Raw genomic sequence first — 9,956 nt, 5'->3', positions numbered from 1 at the left:
ATTTAGAATCCGCCACCATTTAAAATATCTAAGTAATTTCGGGGTACCTGGGTGGCTCAGTTGGCTGAACCCCCCGACTTCCTGATTTTGGCTCAGGTTGTGATACTGGGGTTGTGGGGCTGGGCCCTTTGTTAGGCTCAATGCAGAGTCTCCTTCTCTACCTCCCTCCCTCTCGCCCTCAACCCCTCTCCCTACTATCACGCTCTCTCTAAAATAAATCATATAGATAGATAGATAGATACATATATATATAAATATATAAAATATATATTTGTAATTTCATTGTAAATTCCTAAGATTAAAAAATTGCAGCTCTAAAATTAAGACATCAGAATTTTTAGTTTCACAAACCCTGTAACAGCTTGGTCTAGGAACCAGTTGTAGTCTTAAAAAACATTTAATTCCTGGCTCCTGGTTTTATTTCAGGAATTGTTAAGAGCTTCAGGCTAGTCAGATACTACAGAGATTGAGAATTTATTTTAGAAGAAAATATATTCTAATAAAATGAGAATTGTTTTTCCCCTACCTTCCAGGCTCTAAAATTTCTTGTTGTTTAGGGGGCTGTGAACATTTAAGAAAATGTTTTTTATTCTGCAAATAGCTACTAGCATCCTTTATATGTTTGGCATGTAGTGTTAAGCGTTGAAGATAATCTGTGAAGAAAGACAACTGCTGCCTTAGAGGAGATTCATAATCTCGGGAAAGGAAGTGGTGACTAGATAGCTAATTACAGTACAGTTGCAATTGGTGTTATGATGGGGAAGAACAGGTCCAGGAACTTCCGGGAGCATTCACAAGGGACAATGAGATATTTGGGATGTGAGGTGCATGGAGCTAGGGTATGGAGGACCTTGTATGCCATTTTGAGGACTTCCTTCAATAGATCATGAGCTGCTCTTGAAGGTTGATATTTTGGAAGGAACATTTTAGTTTCTATTTTCCCATGGGTAATAGTGGTGCTCTATCAGGATAGCTAAACTGCTTGTAACAACCCCCAACATCTCAGTGGCTTCAGACAGTAGGAGTTCATCTATTTTTATCATACTCCATTGTGACAGGAAAGCTCCAGGCTCCCAGGGATCCAGATTGCTCTGTCTATCTTGTAACAGTGTCAGCTTGGACTCCTCAAATCTTGATGGAAGGAGAGGCGCTAGAGTGGTAGGTGCTGCAGGGTTCTGTGTCTTGGCCTGGTTTCATGACTGGCGCCCAGTCATATAACCCGAGGCCAGTGTTAAGGAAGATGGGGAAATGTAGTTGTCCTGTGTGTAAATCAAGAGAGCCATAATGATTTGTTGCACATATGGCATTGTCTTTACCACCAATGGACAATTTGAATGAATGAATAAAGGATTGAAAAAAATTGCAAATAAAGTTCATGCATGGGGGTGCCTGGGTGGCTCAGTGGGTTAAAGCCTCTGCCTTTGGCTCAGGTCATGATCCCAGAGTCCTGGGATTGAGCCCCACATCAGGCTCTCTGCTCAGCAGGGAGCCTGCTTCCTCCTCTCTCTCTGCTTGCCTCTTTGTCTACTTGTTATCTCTGTCTGTCAAATAAACTAATAAAATACTTCTTAAAAAAAAGTTCATGCACGGTTCCATCACACAAACAATCGTAACAAAATTGTGGGTGTGTGTTTAAAACTTACCTGACTACAATAGTGACATGTTCTTGGTGGATTTGGAAAATAGTTGAAAGCACAAAGAAAACAGAAGTTGTATATGTTCCCTACCAATAACTTAACTGTTGTTTTGTTGGTTTATTTTGGTGTGTACATTCCTTATCTCTCTACTGTTCTATAGTCTTTAGCCTCTGTTACACATCATAGACACTTTTCTGTATCATTGAAAATTCTACGTTTTAAAGGCTGCATTATATTTATGTAGGTGCACCATAATTTTTAAATTTAATTTAATTTTTTATTTATAATTTTTATTTTATTATTTTTTATTTTATTTATTTATTATTTTATTTATTTCATTTTATTATATATTATTATTATTTTATTTATATTTATTCCTCAGTGTTCCAAGATTCATTTGTACCATAGTTTTTTAACGCGTATTCTCTTACTGATAATTTTGACATTTTTGCCAATAAAAACACTTGATGAGTTCCTTTTAATAAGCCTTTATACATATATCCATGACTATTTCGATCTGTTTTTGCAATTTTTCCTTTTCTATTTGATCTTCAAAAAATTATTCAAGTTATAGATGCAAATAGAAATCAAGTACTATTAAAGGAACTTAAAAAAAAGAGGCAGTCTCCCGTCTCCTTCCCTATGTCCAGCTCATACTCTCCTGTTAATTCTGATACTGATTTCTATTTTTCTCCTCATAGGAGCTTTTCCACTCTCCAGTACAGGGCAAAGATGTTGCCTCTCACCACCTCTTCTCAACATCATACTGAAGTCGTCATTAATACAAGGAGACAAGAATAGGAAATAAAAAGTACAGACTGGGAAGAAAAACTTAAGAGATATTAAAGATAGCATTACAAGTATGAACATTTACATATATATATATGTAAATGTTCATGAGAGTTGTGTTGCACATGGGGAGAAAAAAAAAATTTCCAAGCCCCAAATTCTTCCCTGGCTGAACTTCTGTTCACCACTTAACTGTTTGTTTCCTAACCTCTGCTTCCTGGTTTGGTGAATTTCATGTGATCTGATGGCCCTGCTAGAAACTGTCCTCTTTCGGCCTGTTCCCACCCCCATTCCCACAAGCAAGACACTGAGTTAACTCCCACTCATCCTTCAGATCTCAGATTAAAACATTTCTTCAAAGAGGCTACCATACTTCTTTCTTTTAACTCCCATGTTGCTTCATTATCTGTCTCCTGAAACCTTCTGTGAGACCTAGCGAAGTTTGTGCACCACTCTTTTCTCTACCTGGCACATAATAATAGGTCTTAACATGGAATGAAAAAACAATTATTCATGGTCAGCTGTAGTTAGGAAAACAAAAACAGTTCAATATCCACTCATTAAAGCCAAAATATTTATTTTTTGGCAGAGGATCTTCAGCACTTGAATGGGCCATGTTCAGTTAATAATGTGCTACGTTTTGTGGATCAGTTCATTCAGCTGGTGAGGGCTTTACTTGGAGGCTGCTTCACCCTGGTGGGCTCACGGTACAGACACAGCCTTGTCCTAGATAAAATGTGCTATGAGGGCCATATTAAGGTTTTGTAGGATGGAAGTAATAACACACTATTTCTCCTCAAATGTTATAAACCAAGATTGTTTTTTTCCATGCCATGTCATTCCATGGAAGTTGAGGCCAGATTCTTCCATCTTCAAAAGGATACCAACATGATTTTTGGCCCAGTGGTTACCAAAAGGGGTTAGAATTAAGTTTTTTAAAGGTGGGCCAAAAAGGAAATAAATAAAAATAAAAAAGCAGGCACACTGCTTGGTTGTCACTGGAGATAGGCTCTTTGTATTTATTGGGTGGGGTCACAGATGCTAAATGACTTAAAAACACAGCAAAGTATTGCCTTGCCTAATTAGTCAATTATACCCCTTCTGGGAAGCACAGGATATTCGTAGAGTTTCTTGAATACCGGGGATGAAGGCACCCATTAAGCCCTTGAGTCTGTAAAGCAAAACATAGTTTTCAATTTGGGCGTGAATATGGCGGTTTCTTCAAACATTTTTTTTTTTAAATAACAAAACATATAATTAGCCAAATACAAGTTTAATAGCTAAACTCCACATATCTAGTTTTAATCAGCTCCAGAGAATATTACACTCTAGCCAACCCATAATTACCTGATACCTAACTCCTGTCACAAATCCAGCTGAGGCATGAGGGAGCATAAGCCTAGGAAATCTGAGAATCCTCTATTTCTTGGGAGTGAGTCCAGATTGTATCCCTGCAGCCAGGGCACTCTAGAAAACCGAATACCTTCCTTTAACTCCCTGTAGAAATGCCTTCATAGAACCGTAACTCAGTATCATCCTCTTGACTTCTGTTGAGGACTGACAGAAAAATCAACCAAAAATGGTTCTGCTTTTATGGAAGTCCTAGTGAAGGTATTATGTAATATCTAGTGTTTCTTACCTAAATACTCTTAAATTTGGTGTTAGGAAAAGTTTTCTCTTCCGATACACAGTAATACTAGATAATAGAGCCAAGCAGTTTGTTTCCCTTTTACATTGGTGGCTGGGAAACTCAAAACAAAACTTAGATTTTGCTTTTAGCCTAGGCTTTCCTGTTATATAACCTTTTCAGTAGCTGGCTCATGTTTTGTTGCATGTTTTAGATAGAATTTACATGTGATAAAATGCACATGTGTTCAATGAGTTTTAATTTTGTATGTGTTAACAATGATCAGAACTTTTTCGTCGCCCCAGAAAGTTTGCTTGTGCCCCTTTGCACTCAGTGTTCACTCCTGTTGCAACTACTTTATGGTTTCTGCGGCCATAGGCCAGTTTTTGGCTGTTCTTGAACTTTACTTGAATGGAATCATTTTAGTCTGGCTTTTTCCACTTGATATTGTTGATATTCTGTGCAGTTGCTTGAATCAGTAGTTCTATTTAATTACTGAGTAATAGTTAGCTTTTAAATATACTTAAATTTGTTTATCACTTCTGCATATGGATATTTCAGTTTCCAATATTTGGCTATTAGAATAGTTCTTTTGAACATTCGTGTGGATTCTTGGTAGACAGCTCATACTCATCTTTATGAGAAGAGTGGATAAATTATAATACATAACTAAAAACACAGCAGGCTCCTATGATTAGATTTATAGTCATTAACTTATAACACTAAAAAAACCCTGCAAATACCAACTTCCCATTGTTTTTAGTATATGCGCTGCCAAAGTGAGCATGATCTCCCATTGTTTTTAGAATTGAAGGCCAAGCCAGATACATAACTTATCCCTTCAAACAAACTTCTGCAGTTTGGATAACTTCTCATTTAGATCCCTTATAAAGTATAGGTTGCTCAGTCTTTTCATTCAAATCCCCATTTCCCTTGTCCGGTAGTCATACTAGACACCGTATTGAAAGCCAAACTTGATTTCCTTCTCTAAACCTAGCCCTCCATGGCTTCCTCATCTCAACTCTTTTTTCAGTTGCTCAGTCAAAAAAAATGTCTCATTCCTGATGGCTCTCTTTCATAAACATCACATGGAATCCATCAGCGAATCTGGTGTACTCTGCCTTCAAAATGCAGATTATTAGCCATGCAGCTTCTCACTCTTCCTAACGCTAACATGCTAGTCAAAGCCACAATCATTTCTTGTTTGTATTGGTGCCATAGACTCCGAACTGGTCTTCCTGCTGCCATCTTTGGCCTCTAGAGCCTATTCTAAACAGCTGGGAGGGATTCTTACTCAATCTCGGTCACGTCAGCTATGCCTGCTCAAAACCCAACATGCCCATTGAGAATAAATACCAAAGTTCTTACAGTGAGACGTCTACAATGTCATACATAATCTGGCCTTCCAGAACCTCTCCTCACATCTCTGACCACTCTGCCCCTTTCCTGCTCCCCTCCAGTCACACAGCAGCCTCATTTTCTTTTGCACTGACCAAGAGCAATCCTCCCTTAGGCATTGCACTTGTTTCTGACTCAGGATTCCCGCTCCCCTCTAGCCTCTCCATATATCCCAAGGCGCAGTGTCTTACTCTGTTCTCTGGACTCAATGGTCTCTTTATTCAATAAGTCTTCCCTGATCACCTTTCTTTTTTTTTTTTAGATTTTATTTATTTGACAGACAGAGATCACAAGTAGGCAGAGAGAGAGGAGGAAGCAGGCTCCCTGCTGAGCAGAGAGCCTGATGCGGGGCTCCATCCCAGGACCCTGAGATTATGACCTGAGCCTAGGGCAGAGGCTTTAACCCACTGAGCCCTCCAGGTGCCCCCCCACCCGATCACCTTTCTAATGTGAGTCCCACCTCCCACCCCAAAGCCAGCTGTGTTTATCTGTATTACATTCTTATTTAGCACCCCCCGCCAAAGCCAGACCTTGAAGACTGCTTCAAGTTTGAGGATGGGCAGAAATGCTGATGAGAACTTGGCCCAAGTTTCCTGAAGCAGCTACTACCCAATGCAAAGAATAACAGAGTGGTTGAGGATACTTTCTCATAGCCTCCCTTGTTTTCTCATGGAGGTTCCTCTGGGATTTGATGGTCTCCACAGCCCCCACATGGAGTGAGATGTCCACCAGGGTAGGGAAGCATAGAACTGCGGGCTCCGCCTTGTCCCTTCCCTCCCTCGGAGCTGTTCAACAACCAGAAACAACCAGTTCTATCTTACTGTGCTGCACAGGGAGTCTCATCAACAAGGCCTTGTAGCTACGAGTCCTTTCGGCTTTGACAATCGCCCATTATCTATGCCTGCACTCCAGTAGGCTCTAAGAGTTTTGCAGTCTGCCCCCTTACGGCCACTTTTGGCCATAACCTACCACAAAGCCTTATTTTCTCCATGGTGCTTATCATTATCTGACCTATTACAAAATTTATATTTTGTACTTGTTTATTGTCTGTCTCTCCAAGTAAAATGTAAGTTCCCTGAGAACACAGACTTTCTGTTAATAGAATAGTACCTGACACATAAATACTTGCTGAATTAACTTTTGTTCAATGTATTTAACGTGGTTTTATGTAGTCTCTGTCTAAAAAATTGGCATCATTTTATATAGATTTAAGTGACTACTAATGTCAGACTAAACCAACCTTCCCTTTTTGCTTTTCTCTTTACTTTTAGTTTCAGAATCTTTCTTTTTTTATGATTTTATTTATTTATTTGACAGACAGATCTCAAGTAGGTGGAGAGGCAGGCAAAGAGAGAGAGAGGAGGAAGCAGGCTCCTGAGCAGAGAGCCCAATGCGATGCGGGGCTCGAGCCCAGGACCCTGGGACCGTGATCTGAGCAGAAGGCAGAGGTTTTAACTCCCTGAGCTTCCCAGGCACCCCTTAGTTTCAGAATCTCATTTAGAGGTTGGAACGGCCACGGGAATGCAAGTTGCATATATCTCAGGTTTAGTACAAGTTTTGTTGGGGTGTTAAAGGGAGCTGGGAATTGTGTTTTCAGTAGCTGGAGTAGAAAAAAAAAACCCAAAACCCTAGTCTTATGTTAATATCTGAAGTTCAAATTCCCTCTAATGTAGGGATCTCTTGAATGTGATAATGCTGAATCACAACCAGAGAATAAAAGATAGCAAAGACTGGGTTGAAATTCAGATTGATTCACAAGTAAACACCTCTTGGAAATAACATTCTGAGGAAGGTCCTGCTTCTTTGAAAATCTGCATGTTTTGGGGTCTGGATTTGAAATACTGAGATTTGAAATAGAAATTGTAGATTTTTATTAATTTGTTCCAATAAATAATTTGATCAAGTGTTTAGAATATCAGATCCCTCAAATATGTAATCCTAATTGTGATCTGTTTTTTCAAAAAGTCAACATTGTTTCCATAGTAAAATATTTTCTACTAGATGACCCGGGAAATCCAACTCCCTAGCGGTCAATAAATAATATTCATTGAGTGCCCATATGTACAGATTACAGCACTAAGCTCTACCCTAAAGCAGTTTGCAGCAGTTTGCAATTTCTGTCTGCCCAAGGGTCTTAGTGGTTGAAAGGAGAATTATAACTAAGTTTAACTCTTTCTCACTAAGTCTCACTGTACTCTCTTCCACAGTAAGTCTCACTGCTTCCAGTGGAAGGAAGAATGTTGACTAATAAACTTTTCTAGGTCATTTTCTTTCAGTAATGTGGAAATGATTAAAATATGTTTTGCAAATTTTGAGAGAATATTTGATACTGACATAATATCAAACTGACTATCAGTATGTCAGCTGGGTTTGTGGTGGAGGGTGGGGCTTGTGCTTGGGAGGGTTGCAAACCTTCTATTATTCTCCCCCAATACTCAAAGACCATGGTCAGGAAGATGGCGACTATGACTCCTGCAAGAACAAGGGCATTCCACACCAAATTCTGGTCGGAAATAATAACTATGAAAGACATAGTAATCACCTTTTAAAGAAGACACATATACATAAAAACAATCTACAAAGACAAAAATTCATGTGGTTCCTGTGAATTACTAAGTTAAACAAGTTTGGTTTAGGACTATGCAATGAAGCCTCTGTAAAACCCAAAAAGACTAGGCCCAGGAGCTCTCTGGTTGGAGAACACGTGGAGGAGTAGGGACAGTGGCACCTCTGGAGAGGGCATGGAAGCTCTGCATCTTTTCCCCACACCTGGCTCTACACATCTCTTCATCCAGCTGTTGATTCATCTTTGTATTTGTTAACTCTTAGTTTGGCATTTCCCTGGAAATTCTGTGGGAAAACCAGCTTTAACATTTGTAGTTGCTTCTCTCCAAAGGTAGAAAGGAGGTTGGCAGAGGAGTAGGGGATCCTAGGTTCATCTGGTCCCTGGAGTTCAGCTAGATAGCGATCAAATCATTCTGAACACCTGTGAACTCATCTGGAGATTTAAGAAAAGAATTGCTGCAATTCTACAAATAGAAAAGCGACTGCTTTTTGCAAGAATGACAAATGGAAAAACTAAACTCGAAAAAGAGAGCAACAAGGGACCTAATCATTACAGATATAAATAAGAGGTTGGAACTAGAGGTCAGAATAACGATTATAAAGATAATAGCTAGGCTTGAAAAAAGCATAAAAGATAGAAGAGGATCAACTTCTGGAGAAATAAAAGAACTAAAATCTAATCAGGTTGAAATAAAATAGGCTATTAATGAGATGCAATTAAAAAAATGGAGGCTCTTCCTGCTAGGATAAGAGAAGCAGAAGAGAGAATCAGTCATATAGAAGATAAAATTATGGAGAATAGGTACCCCTGGGTGGCTCAGTCAGTTAAGCATCTGCCTTTAATTTAGGAGTTCATACCCCCTGGCTCCACCATTCTACCATTTGCTGAATGAAAAGATGGGTCTTGTGTCCTACAGAATTACCCAAACTTTTGTTTTTTTCTGATTGTGTTTCCATGATGCCATTTAAAATTTTTCCTGTATGCCCCATATTTTTTGTAAACTGATAGTTAGATCTGGAGGAGGAATTCAGTTCAGGTGACTGACTCATTGATTGATTGGTTGATTGATTTAGGCAACAATACTCATTGGCTAATAGCCTTCCTATTGCATCTAATTAATAGAAAGAGATATTTAGCTTGATTAATGGGTTCAGCTAGATTTGTATGTTTATTTAAAATTCTTAATTCTGAATATAATATATTCACTGTAGAAAAACTGAAAAATACAAGAGCACCTGGGTGATTCAGTTAGTTGAGCATCTTCTGCGTTTGGCTCAGGTCATGATTCCAGGGTCCTAGGATCGAGCCCCACTTTGGGCTCCCTGCTCGGTGTCTGCTTCTCCCTCTTCATCTGCCTGTGTCTCTCCCTCACTTGTGCTCTCTCTCTCAAATAAATAAAATTAAAAAAAAAAAAAGAAAAACTGAAAAACACAGCAATCTAGAAGAAAATAAAAAGCAAGAGTATTCCTACATTCTAAGGAAAACTATTATTTAAATTTGGTGTACATCTTCCCTGGTTTCTTCTGTTTTGGTTGATGAGTCTTGAAACTTTCTCCTTTCTCTCCTTTATTGGACTTATGCAGCTTTTACAGTATCATCCAGTAAGTAAGTCCTTTTGTAAGTAAGTAAGTCCTTTTGTAAGTCCTCCAGTAAGTAAGTCCCCAAATATTTTGGGATGCCTGTTATGTTTTTGTGATACTAGAAAGAAAGAAGAGAGGAAGGTAGGGTGGGTGCCATTTGAGCATCTGCTATATGCAGCGGTTGCTTGTGCATTAGTTTTTACATATCTTCCCAATCACCTTTTCAGAGAGGTATTATATTCCTATTTTGTGAAAGAGGACATCAAGAAATCCGTGGAAATCAGACCACTTGGAATCTGTAACTTTGAGTCCAAAGAGTCTTAAAATCTGTTGATTCCAAATCCAAAGTTCTAACATTA

This window comes from Mustela nigripes, chromosome 15 (assembly GCF_022355385.1).
Source record: "Mustela nigripes isolate SB6536 chromosome 15, MUSNIG.SB6536, whole genome shotgun sequence".
NCBI lineage: Eukaryota > Metazoa > Chordata > Mammalia > Carnivora > Mustelidae > Mustela > Mustela nigripes.
The sequence above is the reverse complement of the archived record's forward strand: the minus strand, read 5'-3'. Positions refer to the sequence as shown.